This window comes from Ictidomys tridecemlineatus, chromosome 5 (assembly GCF_052094955.1).
Source record: "Ictidomys tridecemlineatus isolate mIctTri1 chromosome 5, mIctTri1.hap1, whole genome shotgun sequence".
Lineage (NCBI taxonomy): Eukaryota > Metazoa > Chordata > Mammalia > Rodentia > Sciuridae > Ictidomys > Ictidomys tridecemlineatus.
In genome coordinates this window covers 60229212-60250859 of record NC_135481.1, presented here as the reverse complement: position 1 = coordinate 60250859, position 21648 = coordinate 60229212, and the positions used below count along the sequence as shown (strand labels likewise).

At 42.7% G+C, this 21648-nt stretch overlaps 1 protein-coding gene and 1 long non-coding RNA gene across 4 annotated transcripts in view; both read right to left on the bottom strand.

The window, feature by feature from the left end:
- The window catches only part of LOC120886834 (uncharacterized), a 49258-nt gene extending 48580 nt beyond the window's left edge, over window positions 1-678 (bottom strand). For all 3 annotated transcript variants that reach the window (XR_013438536.1, XR_013438535.1, XR_005729951.2), the window contains exon 1: window positions 545-678. This is a non-coding gene — a long non-coding RNA (uncharacterized LOC120886834). The remainder of the gene's footprint in view (window positions 1-544) is intronic.
- Churc1 (churchill domain containing 1) overlaps window positions 1-21648 on the bottom strand; it is a 630431-nt gene that overhangs the window by 268178 nt on the left and 340605 nt on the right. The window lies entirely within an intron of this gene.

The following is a 21648-nucleotide window of genomic DNA, read 5'->3' as shown; positions in this document are numbered from 1 at the left end:
CCATTCTTACGGGATGCACATGGTGGTGGGATTCACTGTGTCTTCCATATATATCCATGGGAGTAACCATATCTTTTAAGATAAAACATTTTCCCTACTGCCGAAGTCTGGCTTGGCACAAATCAGGAGCCACTTGTCAAAAAGAAACTAACTTTATTTTTAGAACTACAAACGCCAAACAAAACAGCTCCAGGGAAAAACCCTCAGAGCCCAACTGCCACCACCGGCTTCCACAAGCCTCTCTCCCCCACACCAGCCTCTCAACCTCCCACAATCCTCCTCCTCTTGAGGCCGATTGGCTGGGTTGCGTGGGCAGAGCCAAAGAAGTCACCCAATGAGCAGCTCCGTGGAGGAGCCAATCAGCTAGATGTTGCTGGGGCAGCTGTGAGCCAATCATCAGCTGGCAGTCTGAAGGGCAGGGAAACAGCCCAATGAACATCACCGCAGAGGAGCCAATCAACTAGATGTTGCTGGGGCAGTCTGAAGCTTGCTGGCAGCTGGAAGTTTGCTGGGGCCCCTTTGGCTGTGGCTCTCAACATCCTACCTTCTCAAGCGGGATCTCAGCAGAAAGTCTTACTGCTGCTTTTCCAAATGCCATACTCATTCATTCTATTACACCTGGAATCGTCACGTTTCCTTCCTTCTTGTCAGTCAATCTGGGCTTCAGTCTCCCTGAAGTATGAAGTCTGCTTAAAGTAATGTTTCCCCTTTCTAGAATCTCATTGTGCTAATAATTAACATCAGCACTTAGCAATACATGACCTTGTTTGGTGGGAGGACCACAGTTTCATCACCGTTGTGAGATTAAGGACAAGGACCTTCTTTTAGATCCCTGCAGGGCCTAAGGCAGGGTTATGCCTTAAATAGGTGGTCTATACATATTTACTGAATCAAATTTCTAGGCAACATGTAAAAGCCCAGGCTTGCCACATTCTTGACCCCTTCCTACCAGAAGAGGTTTGTGGGTAAAGTACTGTGACTGGTAATGCTCCCTCTCACCTTCCAACCTGGAGGAATTTTTCTTCATGCTCATTAGGAAGGCAGACATGTACGCTGTGGGTTAAAGAGCTGGAAAGGAGTGTGAGAACCAGAGAGTGGACTCAGCATTTATTTCTCCTTCCTTATGTATTGCTTAATAAATAAATTTTTTTTTCATAAACTTGGTGTGTGTCTTGCCTCTACAGGTGAGCCATGAAGTTAGTTCTCTGAGGACAGTAACCATGTTTTCTAAAGATCAAATATTGTGACTCATTTATATGAAACAAGACTTAGTGATAAGAACTTTTGTTCATGTCATTATTTAAAATTTTTTTAAAAAATTAAAATTAAAATGTACACATTCTAAGTTATTGTCTTCGTTGCTCTTTCTAGTAATCCAGGATTGAAACACGTGGTTCAGGAGCCAAACTCAAAATAGGCTTGAAAATGTCCTCTTGAGCATTTTCTTTTGTTTTTTTTTCTACACACCCAGTAACAATTTCTCTTGCTTAAACTTTAGTCGTGAGCACAACTCAGTGTCCACGGGTGAGAGCTGGCAACTTGCAAGTGCTACTAATCTTGGCCAGTGTTATTTACAAGGAGAGAGACAGCTTCCTGTTTCCTTAGCCACAGTGGCTGCAGAGTTGTTTGTACTCTTAAGCTCCACATTGAGACAAGCAGGAAATGATCACGGACTGAGAACCCTTTATCCGGGGCTCTACTTAAGCCCCCAGACTCCTCCAGAATTTAAGGATTCGTACTTTCTCTATTTAGTCTGGGCTGGGGCCCAAGTCCTGGAACGGAACCAGCCATGTGGCTTAACAGGAAGCTATTGAGTCCTGCCGGGAGGTGTGGGGCAAGGGGCTAAGAGGTGAGTCAGACTTTCCGGGCAGAACCAAACTGGTCTTAGGGCAAAAGAAGGAGGGAGACCTGTCCTTCCTAGAGCTGTCCCTTTCCACTTTCTGTCGGGGGGAGCTTCAGGCTGCTTTGCCTCTGCCTTGGGCAACCAATCCTCTCCCTCTCCTTCCACCTTCATAGGTTGGCCAACATTCTCAGCATTCCTGGGCCCAGGGGATTCCCAAGAAGCTGGACTTTTCATTGGAAAACCAGAAGAGTCCTGGGCAAACCAGGACACTTTGGTCACCTTAGGCCTCTAGGGCTCTGTCCCCAGGTCTTCCCGCTCTGCAATCTCCCCAGGAGTTTTGCCAATTCCACAGCTTCCACCAGCCTTTGCTGCTTAATTCCCTCCTGGACCCTCACCTCTAGTTCCTGCCACATCTAACCTTAAAATTCCATGGGCTCTAAAGGGAGTCACCATCCAGCCAGTCCCCGACAACTCCAGCCCTGGCACCACTTGTCTCCCAGCATTTTTGCTCTTGTCAACGTGTCCTCATTGTCCCCAGTTGTTCAAGATTTATTGATTCATATTCATCGAGTCCCTATTTTGTGGCAGGTTCTGCCCTAGATGCTGGGGACTCAGCAGTGAACAAAAGTCACTGCCCTCCTTCTAGTCAGGAGAGACCGAAATCTATATGTAGTTGGTCAGGTGTTAAGTACTAAAGACAAAAAAATCAATCAGGTAGAAGAAGTGCTGAGGGTGACAGATGCACTAATAGGTGAGGAGCCCTCAGGGAGCCTCTAGAGTATGAGTGTCCCAAACAGAGGGTACAGCAAATGCAAAGACCCATGTACTTGGGCAGATTGGGCACAGGAAAAGATGATAAGGGACCAAAGAGCAGGGGATGGGGGCTGATAAGCTCTTGTAGGGCCCTGTAGATGAAATCACTTTATTTCAACTCCTTTTCCCCCTAATCTTTCACCAAACCATGATCATCCCACCCCTGCAGCGTCTCCCCTCTCCATCTCTGTAGGCTCTACCTGTTACTTCTCACTTGGCCTGCTGAGTGGTCTTCTTGCCACTCGACTCCCCCTACTCTAATCCTACTCATTGCCACTATAATCTTGGAGCCCAGTTCTGATCACTACCTTCATCAGATCATTAGCATACATGTATGTAGATCTGAAAAAAAAAGGTCCTTAGAAAGGAGGAGGACCATCACAGGAGACGGGTTCCCACAGCTTCCCAGCATGCTGTTGACAGAAATAGACAGAACTGTCAAAGGGTGTTGTCAAACATGTCAGGATTCTGTTTTTATGCCACAATGTAAAAATGGCAAATTTTTCATCAAAATAAAAAATAGAGATTTTAGTCACAACCCCTTTGGTTGCATTAACAGAAACCCAAATCAAACTGTCTTTAAAAAGGTAATATGTTAGCTCCTGTAAGTGAAAATTCTACCTCTTTAGAAATGACTGGTTCCAGGTGCTCAGCCAGGGCAACCCCAAATCTATTTGTCTCTAGCTCCTGCATCTGCTTTTTCTCTGTTGTCTTTATTTCCGGGCAGACTATCTCGAGGTGGCAAAGATGGTTGGCACTGGCTTTGACTTTAATTCCCTTTGCTTTGCAACTCCGTTGGAAAAGGAATGCAAAAGATCTAAGGCTGACTCTCACTGACCCACTCTGGACAAAGGGGTTGTCCTCAACCAATCACCAGCACTGTGGGTAGCCTGGCCTGGAGGCAGGAGAAGAAGCCAACCTTACCTTAACTACATGGCAAGAGAGAGAAGATGAGTAGTTCCCTGTATTAGTCCATTTTGCCGATTACTACGAAATACCTAAGGATGGGTACCTTATAGGGAAAAGATATTTATTTTATTTAGCTCACAGTTCTGGAGGTTGAAGGGCTTCTTGCTGGCAGAGTCCCATGTGTGCAGAGCATCACATCACAAGAGACAGGGAACATGTGCACACGTGTGTGTCCTCTGGTCTCTCTTATAAAGCCACCAGGATTCAATCATGAGGAGTTCAGCCTAATGGCTTCATTGAATCCTAATCCCAAAGATCCCATCTCTAAACACCACAGTCAGATTAAATTTCTACCCTCTTTATACCTCACAGTGGGGATTTTAAATTTCAACACATGCATCTTTGGGGGACCCATTCAAACCAAATCCACACCACAGCATTCCCAAAGAACTATTTGGCATAAGGATGGGAACTCTGGTAAGCAAAAACAAGTGTCCACAATCAAAGGCTAGGAGCACATTGGGTGAACCCTTCCAAGCATGCCACCCACCCTCAAAACTCTTTAGTCAGGTGGTGCCTATCTTTGACTATTTGAATGATGATCTTGCTCCAAAATCTGGAGTGGCTCCCCACTCCTGCCTCCTTGCCAGTCAGCTATCTTGCTTGATGAGGAAAAGGGTCTTTATCTCTGAGAGCAAGAGTTCAAAAAGTTTCAATTATTACAAACGTGCTATGGTCATGGGTACAAACAGTACCATTCACTCCTAAAATGTTACCTACTAAGATTTAATACTTATACAGCAACTTCATGAAGGTTTAATTATTCCCATTTTACATATGGGGAAAGTGAGGCACAGACAGACATGCAGGCTTAACTTGCCCACTGTTTCACACGAGTAGTACATAGAGGATCTGGAATTTGAACCCAGAGCTCTCTGTCTCCTCAGCCCTGTTATAAACCTACAGTTTTGGGTTTTTGGGTTGGGGGGTGGGGGGGGAGCTGCTCACATAAGTCCATCCAGGAGTCTCAGATCACTTGAAATTCACCAGTGGCCATGGCTGTCTCCTGGGTAAACATGTCGCTCATTCTTCTTTAAGAGACGGAAAACTGGAGCAGAACCAGGATTAGTGACTGCGTGTTGGAACACTCAGAAGGGGAGAGGAAGTGATGGTGCGCGGCCTCTTACCATGACCTCACCTCAAAGATCCTTCCACCCAGGCGGCCACCGCCCACCTTCGGAAATAGGTCGTTGTGGTTGGAAAGGTGTCCGGGTAAAAATAACCAGGCGGCTCTTACCCAGGCCTGTGCCCTGCCCTGTGCGAGGTCTGCAGCCCTGGCCCACCCACGAGGGGCCTCCCGCCTGTCCAGCTGCGCTATGCGCCAGGCCCTGCGCCCCCCACCTACCCCGCGCCCCAGACCCCCGAGGAGGACCTCAGAACCCGCCCCAGCCCTCACCCTGCGCCCCAAGAACAGCGATCCCATCTCCCCCCAGCAGCCAGCTGCAGCCAGCCCTGTCCTGAGAAGGCTTGAAGTAGCCTGACGTGGCCTAGAGAAGCCACAGGTGGGGAATAAGGATACAGGTGTGTGCTTTTAAAGGAAATGGGCTGCAGAGCCTCTGCCAGGGCTGGGAGCTTCTGTAAACAGTGAACGGGAAGCGATGGGCTGCGCGAGGGAACCACAGGCCCCAGTGAATCTGGCTCTAAGCACAGCTCCCTGCTCTAAGCACAGCTCCCTGCACGGGAGGGACCTCGGGGACTGGAGAGGGAGGAGTCTCCAGGGACAGAGGAGGGAGGCAGGAGTTGGAGTTACCAAGTAACAGGAGTAGGTCCAACAGGAGCTCCTGGCCTGGGATGCCCCAGAGCCAAGTTAGTGACCTGGGAGGAAGGGCTTGCATGACCCAGATTGGTCATGCAGGTCACAAAGATGATGTGAGATAAAATCTTGGACCGAGGAAGATCATTATTTATTATATATATTTTTTTTTATTTTTTGTGGTTGTCAATGGACAGAATGCCTTTATTTGTTTATTTTTATGTGGTGCTGAGGATCGAACTCGGGCAAGTGCTCTGCCACTGAGCTACAACCCCAACCCATTATTTATTATATTTTATACAGGATATTCAGGCTTTATAGTGGGACAATATTTCAGAATATTTGAGTCCACCACATTGATGGAAAGCTAAATGTCAAGCTCCTTGACATTTTAAAAGGTATTTAAAATTTTTCAATATGGAAGGTTTTTCCCATTCCCATTACTGGGATTGTTTTTTTTATTATTATTATTGGTTGTTCACAACATTACAAAGGTCTTGACATATCATATTTCATACATTAGATTGAAGTGGCTTATGAACTCCCAATTTTACCCCAAATGCAGATTGCAGAATCACGTCGGTTACACATCCACAATTTTACATAATGCCCTATTAGTAATTGTTGTATTCTGCTACCTTTCCTATCCCCTACTATCCCCCCTCCCCTCCCCTCCCATCTTCTCTCTCTACCCCATCTACTGTAATTCATTTCTCTCCTTGTTTATTTTCCCATTCCCCTCACAACCTCTTATATGTAATTTTGTATAGCAATGAGGGTCTCCCTTCATTTCCATGCAATTTCCCTTTGCTCTTCCTTTCCCTCCCATCTCATGTCTCTGTTTACTGGGATTGTTATAGAGCAAAATCCAAATATCAAATCATTTCACCCATAAATATTCCAGTAAATGTCCCTAAACTTTAGAGGAGTTGTTCTCAGCTCAAGGCAAGTTTGCCCTGCAGAGGGCATTTGGCAATGTCTCCAGACATTTTTTGTTGTTGTTGTTACAACATTGGGGGTGGGCAGGGAGGAGGTTATGGTGCCTGGTGGGTAGAAGGCAGTCCTGCTCAATATCCTGTAATGCATAGGATAGCTCCTCACAGCAAAGTTATTTGTTTCAAAATAACAATAGTGCTGAGGCTTAAAAAAACATGCTTTAGAGTATAAAACACTTTACATAATATTGTTAGCATACATAAAATGAACAATAATTCCTTTTTGGTTATAATAATTCCTTAATATTATCAAATATACAATTACTATTAGAATTTTCCCAATTGTCTTATAAATTTAAGATTTTTGCTGGGGTGGGGGTAAATGAGGATCCATACATTGCAGTTGGTGATATATTTCTTAGGCTTTTTGAATCTATGGATCCTCATCCTCTTTTTTCCTCAGGTAATTTATGTATTATAAAATAAATTTATTTTTAATTACAAAAGAATACACAGATACAGTTTTGGAATCAAAATAGAAACATTACAGATAAAGCCAAAATTCCCCTCCACTGAGCCTCCAATCCCAGTCCTCTCCCCAGAGATTAACCAATTTAAAACCATGTGTGCATTAGTTAAGATTATGCTTAACTAATGTTGTTGTTGTTATTGTTTCAAAAAACAATAACAACAACAACAAAAGCTTCAAGTTTATTTTTCAGAAAAATAAGCCAAGGAATAGGCAGTCCATAATGTCGAAAATGGCTAATGGAGAACCAGCCTTCTTACCTGCATTTGAGGCAGCTGGATGAAAAAGTGATGAAGAAGAGTATATCTGTCTGCATTCATTTGCCAGGGCCGATATTAACAAAGTACCACAAAACTGAGAAGCTTAAATAACAGAAATTTATTGTCTCACAGTTCTCACAGTGTGTAGGAATGGTTGGTTCCCATGAGGAAATGTCTATTCCAAGCTTCTACTAGCTTCTCATTTTCTGCCAATCTTTGGATTCCTAATTTGTAGAAGCATCACCCTGATCTCTGTCTCATCTTCACATGGCTTCTCCCTGAGTGTGTCCGTGTCTAAATTTCCCTTGGTTTTCAGGCTTAGATTGGATCAGGGTCCATCCTAATGGCCTCAGCTTAGCTACTGACCTGATTTCCTGTGAATGACCAACAAATATATGAAAAAAATGTTCAACCTTTCTAGCAATTAGAGAAATGCAAATTACAACTACACTGAGATTTCATCTCACTCCAGTCAAAACAGCAATTGTCAAGAAGACAGTAACAGTAAATGTGGAGGAAATGGTACAGTCACACATTGCTGGTGGGACTACAAATTGGTGCAACACCTCTGGGAAGCAGTATGGAGATTCCTCAAAAACCATTTGACTCAGTTATCCACTCTTTGGCATATACCCAAAGGACTTAAAATCAGCATACTACAGTGATGCAGCCACATCAGTGTTTGTAGCAGCTCAATTCACAGTAACTAAGCTATGGAACCAATCTAGGTACCCTTCAACAGATCAATGGATAAAGAAAATATGATTTTATATATATATATACACACACATATATATAGGAATATTACTCAGCCATAAAAAGAATGACTTTATGACTTTTGTGGGATGGATCTGGAGACTATTATGCTAAGCGAAATAGGCCAATCCCAAAAAGCCAAAGGTCAATGTTCTCTCTGATATGACTCATAATGGGAGTAGGGGGAGGGTAGAAATTCAGTGGACTAGACAAAGGAGAATGAAGAGAAGGGAGGGGAGATGGGGATAGAAAAGACAGTAGAATGAATCGAACAAACTTTCCTATGTTCATATATGAATACACCACCAGTGAGACTCCACATCATGTGCAATCACAAGAATGGGATCCTAATTAGAATAAATCATACTCCACGTGTATCAAAATATATTATATTGTCATGTGTTTCTAAAAAGAATAAATAAAATTTAAAAAAAAAAACCTATTTCCAAAAAGGCCACATTCTGAGGTATTAGAAATTAGAACCTAATACATGAACTTTCGGGAGACACAATTTCATCCATCATACTTTCTGGTAAGGAGACTTTGTAGAATTCTTTACTCATCAGGCACGGTAGCACACGCCTGTAAGCCCAGGAGCTTGAGAGGCTGAGGCAGGAATATTACAAGTTCGAAGCCAGCCTCAGCAACTCAGCAAGGTCCTCAGCAACTTAGCAAGACCCTGCCCAAAATAAAAAAGGTTGGGGATGTAGCTCAGTGGTTAGGCACCCAAGAATTCTCTTACTTTTCTTAATTTCTACTTCTTTACCCAAAACAGTCTCCTGGCCACACCTAGCTGCAAGAAATAATGTGGAGCACAAAATTTAGCTGAGCACATGGCTATCCCCTAAATGTCAGTTTTCTTTTAACCTAGAGAAAGGAGAAATGGACATCAAACAGCTATCTGCCAGGAGTCATGTTCTACCCAATATTTTTCTTGGGTAGAAAAAATTTTGTTGTGTTCAAAACTACAGACTTTTCAGTGGACACATAAGTACTGGGCTTTCATTTTATCTCAGGTTAGGACCCAGGCACTGCCCAGGGCTCCAGGTTTTTATCTAGAATCTCAGAGCACCTGATGAACAGAGTTGAGCTGGGTTTAAGCCTCGAGGGCCCCTCTCTTGCACAAGGCCCTTCCAAGACCCCTGCCCTAATTTTGAATTTACAAGTTACATTCTTTCCCCAGGGGGCTGGGGGAGAGGGTCCCCCAGATTACACAATCTTAAAATGCTAGGTCTGCCCTTGCCTCCAAGGTAATCAAGATTAGCCTCATTTTATAAATGAGGAACTTGAAGGCCAGAGAGTGCAGATAATTTGTCTGATGTCACAGAGCCAGTAGTGGAGTGGAGTTTTAAACCCATCTCTGTCTAGTTTCCAAATTCAGCTTATTTCTCTTGTGCTTTGTCTGCTGATGGATACTGAAAACATCTCAGGGTACTTTCTCCAGGGCAGATTCTCAGCCATAGTCCCATCTGGATGTTTGGAGTTCTTGAGAGTTGCAGATTGGGCTGCCTGAGGCTGTTGCTCAGGCAAATCCTGCCATAAATAGAGAAAACATCTCCTGTAGAAAATGAACCTCACCTGGGTCCATCCTCTGGAGCATAGTGTAGTGGTTTTCTAGAGCTCCCTAACAAATGACTATGGACTCAGTGGCCGTCTTAGTCATCATATGTTGCTATACCAAAATACTTGAGGCTGGATACTCTATAAAGAAAAGAGGTTTCTTTCCCTTAGAGTTCTGGAGGTCCAAGAGTGTGATTCTGTACCAGCATAGATTTCTGAATGTATCACATGGCAGCAGTGCATAAGAGAAACAGAGATCACATGGTGAGAGAAGAAGCAAGAAAGTCAAATTCACTTTTCAACAACCCACTATGATGGTAACCAATCTAATCTTTCTAAAGGTGGTGTCCCCATGACCTAATGACCTCTCTTAAAGGCCCCACCACCTCAACACCAGTGCACTGAGGACCAAGCCTCTAGCACATGAACCTTTGTGGGGTAAACTATATCTAAACCACACAAAGGCTTAAAATAATAGAAATTTATTCTCTCACAGTTCCAAAATGTAGCCACGTGTTCTTTGGCTTGTGGCTGCATCCAAGCTCCGCCTTCACCCTCACATGGATTTCTTCTTTTTGATTTCTCTCCTGTGTCACATGGACACTTTTCATTGGATTTGGGGCCCACCCAAGTAATCCAGAATGATCTTCTTTCAAGATCTTTCATTTAATTACATCTGTAAACACCTATTTTCCAAGTTAGTTTATATTCACAGTTCTGAGGAGTGACCTTATGTTTTTGGTGGGTTTTTTTTTTTTGGTTTTTTGGTTTTTTTTTTGGGGGGGGGGGTGTTACCATTTAACCCACCACAACCTTCATCCCAAAGCAACAGGTATCGTTTTCAGGTCCAGCATATAGGTTGGAAAACATTAAGACATGACATTATCCATTTTAATTAGTAATGGTGACAAAGGAAACCACAGTTGACTACAAGGACAGTGCCACACACTTTGGGACCATACAGTTGTCTAGAGCTTGCTTAAAGTTAGAGAAACTCTGAAGGTTCTGCCAACCTGCGTGTGAAGGTGCCAAGTTTTTGTTTATTTCTTTTTGGTGGGATGGTAAGATATGCTGGCATGGTTTTCGGTGTTTACTGTGCACTTTTAAATTCAGAGGCCAAGTCAGGAGGGGCCCAGGAAGATGGAAAGGATAAGAGACACAATCCCAACTTATCAAGCTGTGAGCTCCACAGCCTCACTTCTTTTTTTTTTTTTTTAAGAAAGAGAGAGAGAGAGAGAGAGAGAGAGAGAGAGAGAGAGAGAGAGAGAGAGAGAATTTTTAAATATTTATTTTTTTTTTTTTTGGTTTTCGGCAGACACAACATCTTTGTTGGTATGTGGTGCTGAGGATCGAACCCGGGCCGCACGCATGCCAGGCGAGCACGCTATCACTTGAGCCACATCCCCAGCCCCAGCCTCACTTCTTAAAGAGCAAGGTGTTGCTAGGGGTAGTGGTGGAAAGTTCCCTATGCCAGATTTCAGAGATGGGAGAAAAAAACAGTTTGTCTTATACCTATTGCCATGTTTTCAACTATTTTGAATTCAGTTTCAGTGTTTACCGGGAACATACTGGGCATCAGGCAGGACATATTTTCCTTCACCATCACAACAAACTAGATATTATTATTTTTTCCGCTTTTCAGAGGAGATGCTAATCCAGAGAAGTTAAGGGACTTGCCCAAGATCACACAACCATAAATGACTGAAGTGGGGGGGGGGTTTTGAGCATGTCTTTTGATTCCTAATCCAGTGCTTTATCCATCACAGCATCAGAGACTTGAATTCCTTTCTACTTGCTGGTTCCCATTCCTGGCTAGGGGGCAGAGAGAGGAGCTGGCCCATTTCTTACCCACCAGGTCTTGCTGCTCCCTCCTGTTTGAGAGCAGAGCAGGCTGCAGAAGGAGGCATGCATGCAATGTGCACTCCTGTCAGTCTCCGGTCTGACTGGAAGAAACTGCCTAATTAAAGTCTGCAGCATGCCCAGAAGCCTCCACAGCCGCCAGGGTTGTTTCCCGTTACTCTCAGTGCCTGATGATACATATTCTTCATGTTTATGTGGCGCAGTACACTGTGCTCCATGAGCATGAAGTATTAGTGAGCCAATTTCATCATCCACGCAGCTCCAGAGAACCGGAAGGCATCCCTGTTCTAATTTATGAGGGACCAGCATGTGCAATCAATAGGTGCCCCACAGGTTATTAAAGAAGAGAAAGATGGCCCAGGCGGCCCTGTTTACTAACAGGGAAATGGTCTTCTGGCAGCTTCTGGCACGTGGTCTGCAAGAGATTTACATTTCCTTTTCAGGCCAGAAACAGTGGCCTTCCCTTTTCACCCCACCGCCCTAACTCAGCCTGAGAACAGGGCGGGATGAGGGAGTCTCCTGCACAATCCGAAAGTGCCCTTCCCTGCACCAAAATTCCAGAAGGGGTCTGAGTTGCGGGTCAGCTCAAGGCTTTAAAAGTCCCTTTTTGAGGTCCAGAGAACAATAGTTTCCAAGATGGGTGTTGAGACTTAGTGGGAGAGAGTGAGTGATTGGGTGTGGGAACAATGATACAAAAGGAAACTGGCCACTCCTCCTGGGCTGCCTGGAGGGGAGGTGTCCCAGGCCAGCCTTGCAGACCCTGGAGAAGCTCCTTATTCACTTCTCTGTATTTGGGGGTCCTGTGATTTGGGGAAGCTATAGTTCTTTGACAGTTTTACTTCTTAACAGTTTTGGAGGAAGAGGGCAGTTTGGATTTAAAAATAAAACAACAGCATTGGGTTATCTGGGTCAAGTAGCAGGACATTCTCCTCCTTCCAATCTACTTTCTGGAGGGCAGACTGGTTACTACAGTGGTTCTCCAATGTTTTAGTCTCAGGACCCCTTTATACTCTTGAAATGTATGGAGGTTATTTCTACTAGTAGAAATTTATTAATTGTAAAACAATTATAAAAACCCATTACATGTTAACATAAACATTTCTATTTTTGAAAAATCACATCTTATTTTACATTTTTATAACTTTTAAAATGGTCTACATTAGTAGAAGGTAATGGATTCTCATATCTGCTTCTGTACTCAATATGTTGTTTTGGCATAAGTATATGAAGAAAGCTTGCCTTTACATAAATATGTTGCTGGGAAAAGGAAGAATGAATAATAGCTTTTTGAGATAATTGTGGATATTCTTTTTTTATAATGTTCCAAACTTAATAAGTGTCTTAAATATTAGTCGCAATATGGAATCTGAAGCCATGTCAATGGACATTTTGTAATCTGATCATTGATCGATTGCTCTGTTTTGTATTTACAATGCCTTTTTTTGTCCCCCAGTGCTGATGATCCAACCCAGGACCTCATGCACGCTAGGCAAGCACTCTGCCACTGAGCAGTACTACCCGCCACATAGTGCACCTAAACTGGGTCTTTTACCAATGCATGATTTGGTAACACAATGCATTGGTCAATGGGAAATATTGGTTTATTGAGTTATGTGAGTTTTCCCAATGTTGACACATTTCATTATGCCAAGTTGGAAAAAATTCTATTCATTAACATCACCATCGACCTCATTAGAAAAGTCCTTAAGTATTGGGAAACTGCCAAGCACCATGGTGGTACATACAAGTTTTCCAAAACTCTAATTTTCACTAAGAAGCTCAAATTTTATCATTGGCAACAGTACCAACAGTTGTTTTCCTTGAAGTGACAGGCTCCCTTTGTTCATTTTTGAGAAAATGTCTGCCAAATGCCCAGTCTGAAAAAAAGCATTCTTTGTCATTCTTTCAAGCAAAAAAAAAAAAAGATGTTCCATGATAAAAAGTGGCTCATTCAACTCACAATTCAAATAACAGCCTAAGTGTTTTTCTGTGCTTTTCCATGATAACTATCATACTTCAGAATGCAACAAAAGTACTTTTTTCATACTTCCCATTTTATTATGTAAGTTATTTTGGGATGTGTCAATATTTAATATGATTAACAATTTTGACTACTTCCTCAAGGATATTCTTAAGTGAAACTGGCATTTGCTTCTCCTGCAAGTTTGTAGCAGTGATGACTAGCACAGTTGGGTGTTCCTACCTTGATCGTGTGCTAAGGTGCCAGGAGTTTCACCCACCATTGCTTTTGCATAATCAGTGCAAATGTCAGCACAGTGAAAAAGACAAAAAAAGAAAAATTAGTATTATTATAAGAACATCTCTGACTTCAGGAACACTTTAAAGTATGGCAGGGTCTATGGACCGTACTTGGGAGAACAGCTGGTGTTGTGGAGGCAGCAAGTGACTAAATAGCAGAGACACCTCAGCGGTGTCTCAGGGCAACTCTGTCTTCTGCAGGTCATTTGATCCAAATACAAATAAGCTTCCTTATTTGTAACATAAACTGGTTGGATTAAACAATCTCTGTCATCTCATCATCACCTTAGGAACACCATGGGACACTGACTTCTGATCATTATTGTCGCCTGTTGCTTTCTCACATTGCTTGCTCTTTGCAGTGTGCTGTTGCGGGGATGTTCTCCTCTTATCACAAAAGGAAGGACAAGTGGCAACCCCACCGAGCAGGCAGTTTATTATAGAGGATGAACTAAACTCCACCTTCAACACCGAGGGGGAACCTTGGACATCATATGCTGTTGGAACACAGTGTCATTTGGCCTGAATGAGTCTGGCAGGGACATTTTCAGCTAATGGGGGTAGGGGAGGCCCTTTGTTATGAAATGAAAGGTGGGAAAATGAGGGCCAAATTATAATAAGAAAAATATGCATTTTTCCCCCCAGAAAAGCAAAGAAGACAAGACTGGGTGGTTTTCTGAAGAAATCCACATTTTTTGTGGTGGTGACTTCCATTTGCCTTCCAATGAAGTGACAATGTTCTCTTGCTTTTCCTCTTTTACTGCCATCCATGAATCAGAATTACCCCTTGCCCCTGCAAAGCCCACAAAGCCTGGGCTAAGGAAGATGCAGTGGTACCCAGCTGAGGCCTGAACGACAGGACTGATGAGGCATAAGAAGGGCTGGGATGGCATTTTGTGTTCGTTCTGCAGTGCTGGGGATCTAACCCAGAGCCTCATGCCTACCAGGCAAGCACTCTGCCTTTGAACTACATCTCCAGTCCTTCCTAAGTTTTATTTGGAGACAGGGTCTTCCTAAGTTGACCACACTAGCCTTGAACTTGCTATCCTCCTGCCTCAGACTCCTGAGTAGAAGATGGGATTCTAGGCATAAGCCACTGTGTCCATCAACTTTTGTCTATGTGTGTGTGGTAGGGATGGAACTCAGGCTTCACACATGCTAGTCAAATACTCTGCCTCTGAGCCACACCCCCAGCCCTGTGGGGTAGTTTTATCCAATGGCAGCAGTGTTATGTTTGAGGAAGGAGTTGGGGCAGGAGATAAATAAGAGAAAATTACAGAAAAAAGGACATTCCCGTGACATCATCTAAAAGGCAACACAGAGGCATATTTACCTCTTTATGGATTTTATGAAAAGCAAAATAAAACTTTACTAGACAAAGGTACAACTCCTCCTCTCCCATGTTTGTAAAGCTTCAGTGTAAAGACTTGAGCTTTCAATTAAAAAGTGGCACAGCCAGGAGGTATTGAGGGATGAAATGGACCAAATTATACCAAATTATATTGTTACATAGTGTGCCCGCACAAATATGCAACAGTGAATCCCACTATTATGTATAATGCACCAGATTTTAAAATCTTGGGAGGAAAAAAGAGGCACAGACAGATGTGGTGGCACATGCCTATGATCCTGGCTATTTGAGAAGCTGAGGAAGGAGGACTGGGAGACCCTACCTCAAAATTTTTAAAAAAAAGGTCTGGGGATGTAGCTCAGAAGTAGAGCAGCTGCCTAGCATATGGGAAATCCTGGGTTTAATCATTAGTACCAAAAAAGAAAAAAAAGTCAAATAAAAATAAAGAGTATCATAAGCCATCATCCAAGTTCATGGAGCATTTGGTCTGGAGAAGATGGACACATCAGTAAGGCAGAAGCTCCTGACACTAATCCCCATCTAACCAATCACGAGGGTAGCAGATGTTGTCTGCCGCCCCTGTAAAACCCACTAATGCCCAGGGCACGCTGGATACTCAACAAGTAGAGGTACTCTCAGGCACTTCTGATCCACAAATCGAGCTAAGTGCTCACCAGAGATCAGTGCCATTTGTTTCCAATCTACATCTGCCCACTGTACTTGCAATTCTGGTGATGCAATTTGATTATTGTGAAAACCAATGAAATCTGAGTGGGGAAAAAAAAAAAAAGACCAAGAGCTGTTGTTTGTATGAATGTTGGAAAAGCTTCATAAAGAAAGCCAAGCATTGGGCTGGGGATGTGGCTCAAGCGGTAGCGCGCTCGCCTGGCATGCGTGCGGCCAGGGTTCGATCCTCAGCACCACATACCAACAAAGATGTTGTGTCCGCTGAGAACTAAAAAATAAATATTAAAAAAATTCTCTCTATCTCTCTCTCTCCTCTCTCACTCTCTCTTTAAAAAAAAAAAAGTCAAGCACAAAAAAAAATTGCTGTTGAATTGGTGTGGGAAAGACATGCAGAAAAACTAGGGGGGAAATTATAAACCTTTTAGGGTAGTTCTGTACTTGGGTTGCCTTGAGTCTACTTTAGGAAAACCAACACTAGGCAGAAGAGAGCACACCTATAATCTCAGCTCTTTGGGAGAACGAGGCAGGAAGATCATGAGTTTTAAGGCCAGCCTGGTCAATATAGTGAGACCCATATAAAAAATATATATATATTTTTAAATTTAAAAAAGAAACCCAAACTGAAACTTGTAGAAGATCACAATAAAATATGAGTAAAATATAATAAAATATGCACTCACTCCATGAGTGCAGACACTGCTATATGTCTAACACCTAGAATATGTCTAGCACATAGAAAGAACACAAGAAATATTTGTAAAATAAATGAATTGTGGGTTTGGGTAAGGCAAGAAAGATGAAGCAGAACTTCAATCAACAGATGCCTGCTCCAAGAAAAACGTTTGATCCTATCCTAAGATTCATGGTGCCTGAATATACCTGCATATGCTTTGAGTTAAAATTAAAAGATTATGGTATGCTTCCATCATTTTTCATGATTCCCCTTTAAACAACATTATTAATCAATGGACCATCTACTTACTACTCTGGTAGCAAAGGAAAGGAGTTTGGATGGATAGGGTCACAGGGACAGCACATTTGTTGTATAATATGTATTGCCCACACCATAGTGGGTTGTAGGACAAAAAAAAAGGCCTACCTACCCGGTCATGAGACCTTAAAGCAGATTCTCCTATTTCCCCTTTACAGGAATGTAACTAGAAAAATCTGCTGTGGTTCAGAAAGAAGGAAACTTGATGGAGGCAGACAGCCCTTCTAGAAAGAGACTGGTCCAATAGACAGTCAGGAATAAGAAATCATCACCTTGAAACTCCACTGACCCAGTAAATTTGGGTGTGGGCTGGTAATAAATGCCTCCCCCCACTGCAGACTTGAAATTGTGTGGATTCAGACTTAGAGGATCTGGGTTCAAATTTCTATATATTGACCTTATATCCTTGAACTACCAGAACTTCCCAACTGGTGGGCAGGGAGTGGGTTACAGGTCTGGTGAGATAGTTACCATCTCAATGCTCAGAGTAGCCAGGCAAGGCCCAGGGCTGCCAGAACCTCTAGGTTGTCATGGCTGGTGCCAGATGCTCTATACCTTGTTCATAAGGAGATATGTACCCATGTGCGTCTGTATTTTTCAATTTATCTATTTTCAATGTTTACATTTTTTTTTTCAATTTCCTAAGTGCATCATCATATGGAAAAGTTTGGAAGCACCAAAGTTACAGCTTTAGCTGCTGAGCTGATGATATCTGTTCTGCCTTTGTCAACAGGTTGTTGTGAGCATCTCCCCAGATGTAGATGTGAAATGGTTGCAAAGCTGCTGACGGTTCTATAAGCCATAGTGACAGACAGAAGGAGTGCCTGGTGTCAACCAGTACCGGGGGAGCCTGATTCCATTTCTCTAGCCCTAGTTTCCTCATCAAATACCTCAATTCATGGAGAAATTTTTTTTAAAAGTGTTGGTATATGGAAGTGAAAACATTGTCCTTGGGCTGGGGTTGTAGCTTGGTGGAAGAGTGCTTGCCTCACATGGGTGAGGCCCTGGGTTTGATCCTCAGCACCACATAAAATAAATAAATAGATAAATTGTGTCCATCTACAACTAATATATATATATATATATATATATTTTTTTTTTTTTTAAACATTGCCCTTAATTCTGATAAATTTGATACAAGGTTTTTCTGTAGGTGAGTGAGCATCTTAATACTGAACCCAATACTACTAGTCAGTCACAGGCAACTCTGGAGAACCATATTTATCTCCTGCAGGGGAAAGCTTGTCCCTGGAAGTACAGAGCAGAAAGCACAAAGAAAGAGAAGAGAAGAAGATTTGTTGGTACAAGTCAAATTTCTTCTTCCAAACTTGGCAATCAGATACATCACTCATCTCCCATGGAAAAGGGCCTGACAGAATGGAAGAAGGGCAGGAGTCACACACATCGGCGCACCCTCTTGAGATGTGAAAGAAGGCTGCAATCTATTTTGTCTGCAGTTTCCTGGCAAACGTGGGCATGGAGGCATCGGACGTTTGCAGCATTGTTAGCAAAGTCTTGGGTACAGAGAAGCAGAAAGTGGGGCTCTCATTTCCACCCACAGAGATCAAAGAGGCACAGTCTGGCCCTGGAGATACCTTCCCGACCCCTGGATGTAGGTAAGGTGGTGTAGTTCTGGAACCACTCTTGCTGCTGGGGCTTCCTGAGTCCCTCAGCTCCTTGATGGTGACACACAGAGCAGCCAGCCTGGCAGACATTTCTGTGGTGTTCTGCAGGTTCTGCTTAAGGCATGGCCTAGGATCTGCTCATCTCACCCATCCATGAGCTTTTAAGCATCCGATTTCCTAAACCGAATACATTTTTGCTTAGAGTGTTCAAGTGGTGACTAGTATCTGAACCATCACAATGACAGAGCAGCTTTTTATTAGAATTAACCTTTTCCAGATGTCTTCCTCTTTTTCTCCACCCCCAGCTTTCTGTACTGGTTCTTTTCATTACTTATTGACCAGCAGTGAGTCAAACGCCTATACCTAAAACTACCACTGGCGGAGGGAACACAAGTCCCATGTTTGGATTATATTAACCACAAGATCACATGCATAGAATGATGAGCATTCCACTTTTCTAAACTTATAAATTCCTATCCTGCAGTTTAGGCTCCACTTATTCTTTGCTTTACAGTACTGTGCTTAGATCTTACAAATAAATCAATATTCAAAGGCCAACCTTCTTCTAAGTTCCCTCTCCACATTTCTGGGTCCTTCCACCTTATAATATAAGGTATCTGAGAGCCCTCTTATCTTGAACAACACAATAAATACCTGTGGAATTGAGTTCATTTAACTTCTGAGCATGGCAGAGAGGCAGTCTGGGTCACCCTGGGTTACTGTTTATAGAGAGCAGACAAGAGAGCAATTACATTGCAGCTATAAGCTATTCAAGTCCACACCTTGGAAGGGTCAGAGGAATTTCCAGTGGAACTCACCACCAGCCCATTGTCTGCAGTCATTACTTGAGGAGCACAGACCTCAAAGAAAGAAGGGTACCCCCTGCCCCCAGTCACTTGGGCTGCTTTCTGGGGTACTCAGGCCTCACCTCTTTCACAGTCTAAGAGAGTGATGACTTTTTTTTTTTTTTCCTTTTGTATTGTAGTGGCTTTGCTAAACATCTCTTTCCTCTTGAGCCAGGTGCAGTGGTACACACCTTTAATCCTGACTCAGCAGGTGGAGGCTGCAGGATTGCAGATTGAAGACCAACCTCTGCAATTTAGCAAGACCCTAATCAACTTAGTGAGATCCTTTCTCAAAATAATAAAAATTAAAAGGGCTGGGGATGTAGCTCAATGGCAAAACATTCCTGGGTTCAGTCCCCAGTATCAAAATAACAAACAGACAAACAAACCCTCTCTTTCCTCTTGAAAATTCAGATCATATCAGTGAGCTGAGTGCTCACTTCCAACAAAGAATGCCTGGAGCTGTAGATGCCACACTTTAGTTCTTAGCCTCAGGTGGCTTTTAATTAATGGGGCAGGGGACAAGAAAGGTGTACACAATGCTTTTTCTTATTTAATCTCCACACCCAGGTCATTAAAGGAATATCTAAAATTCGTATTTCTAATTCATTTGCACCTATGTGTGGAGAGACAGGAAGGAGTTGGACTGCAGTTTATACAGAGTCTTATCTGGCACTCCTTTAAGTCTTTTCCTGGAGATGAAAGGAAACCACCACTCTGGGTTTCCAGAGAATTACTGGTCATGACTGCTTTAGGAGCCTCTCCATTTGTAAGACAGGGACTGTGTTTCTATGAGTCACTTTCTTGAACGTTAGCACAGCTGAACTGTAAACTTATAAAGGCAGGGCCATGATCATATCACTCGGCTGTGTATCTGCAGTTGCCCAGTTTACTTTAGATGACTGACAAATACTAGTGGATTCAGGGACAAGTGAAGGAATGGTGACACAGCTCACAGGAAGCACTTGACACATTTTTAGATGGAAATATTTTGCCCTTGACCAACAATCTCTCCTACTTTCAGCTCAGCCCTTGCACCTGTTTCCACGTCATTAGTAACTTCTGCTAATATTGAAAATTGTTTGGGGACTTCTCGCCTATTAAAATACATTCCTGTAAAAACAAGACGAAGCTGGGCATGGTGGCGAAAACTTGTGCGCTTGGGAGGCTGAGGCAGGAGAAACGCAAGTTTGAGGCCAGTCTCGGCAACTTTGAGGCCAGTCTCGGCAACTTTGCAAGGTCCTAAGCAACTTAATGAGACCCTTTCTAAAAATAAAAAATAAAATGGGGTAGAGATGTGGCTCAGTGTTTAAACACTCCTGGGTTCCACCCCTGGTACTAAAAAATAACAATAATAAAATAATAAAAACAAGATGAAAAAGCAATTTGAAGGTGAGATGGAAATTTTAAAATTATTTAACTCAACATGAGATTTAAAAATTTTTTTATTAGTTGATGATAGATCTTTATTTATTTATTTATTTATATGCAGTGCTGAGAATCAACGAACCCAGTATCTCACACATGCTAGGCAAGTGCTCTACCACTGAGCCACAACTCCATCCCCAACATGATATGTTTTTAAAGGCATTTCCCCTGCTTCCCCTGATAAGATCTCAGCCCAAGGCATAGTAGTCAGTTTGGGTAGATGACAAAACCTCTCAGTGTTAATGGGGGAGTTCCTTTCAAAGCCAAGTATGCAACTGGGTCATATTCCTTCAAGGTAGGAAAAACTGTTTGGTTGGGGTTTTTTTGTTTGTTTTTTATTTTTTGTTTGTTTGTTTTTTGTACCAGGGATTGAACCCAACCAAGGGCACTTAACCACTAAGCCACATCTCCATCTCTTTTAATTTTTTTTATTTTGAGACAGGATCTCAATAGGTTGCTTACAGCTTCACCAAGTTGTTGAGGTTGGCTTTGAACCTGTGATCTTCCTGCTTGAGCCTCACAAGCTTCCAGGATTATAAGCATGTGCCACCAAGCCCAGCTGGAAAAACAGTTCTTAAACATTTTTCATGAGCCAAATCTTGTCCCCTCAAGTTTCATAGATTGAAGTGCTAAATTCTAGCTAGCATTTCAGAATGTAGCTACATTTGGAAACAAGATCTTTAAAGAAGTGATTAAGTTAAAATGAAGACTTTAGGGTGGGCTCTAACTAATATGACTGGTATCCTTATCAAAAGAGGAAATTTGGACACACAGAAACACCAGATGAGTGTGTATAGACCATGTGAAGACTCGCGGAGAAGACAGCAAGCTGTAAACCATGGAGAGAGGCCTCAGAAGAAAAGATCTTGCACTTCCAGCTCCATACTGTAAGCAAATAAACTTCTGTTGTGTAAGTCAGCCAGTCTGTGGTGTTTTGCTAGTGCAGCCCTAACAAACTAATTCAACATTTAATACAGGAATTCTTCATCATAGGTACCGTGAAAATGTTTGAGCAATGCATTCATGTCCTCGCTGAGCGCTGTATAATTGGGATTACATAACAAAGCAGAACTGACTAATAATATAAGAGATCAGGTTCTGCTACAGGGAAGCAATTGGCAAGATTTTGTCTCAGGAAATTGTATACTCTTTGACACCTGGAGCTAAATTTTCTTACCCCTAAA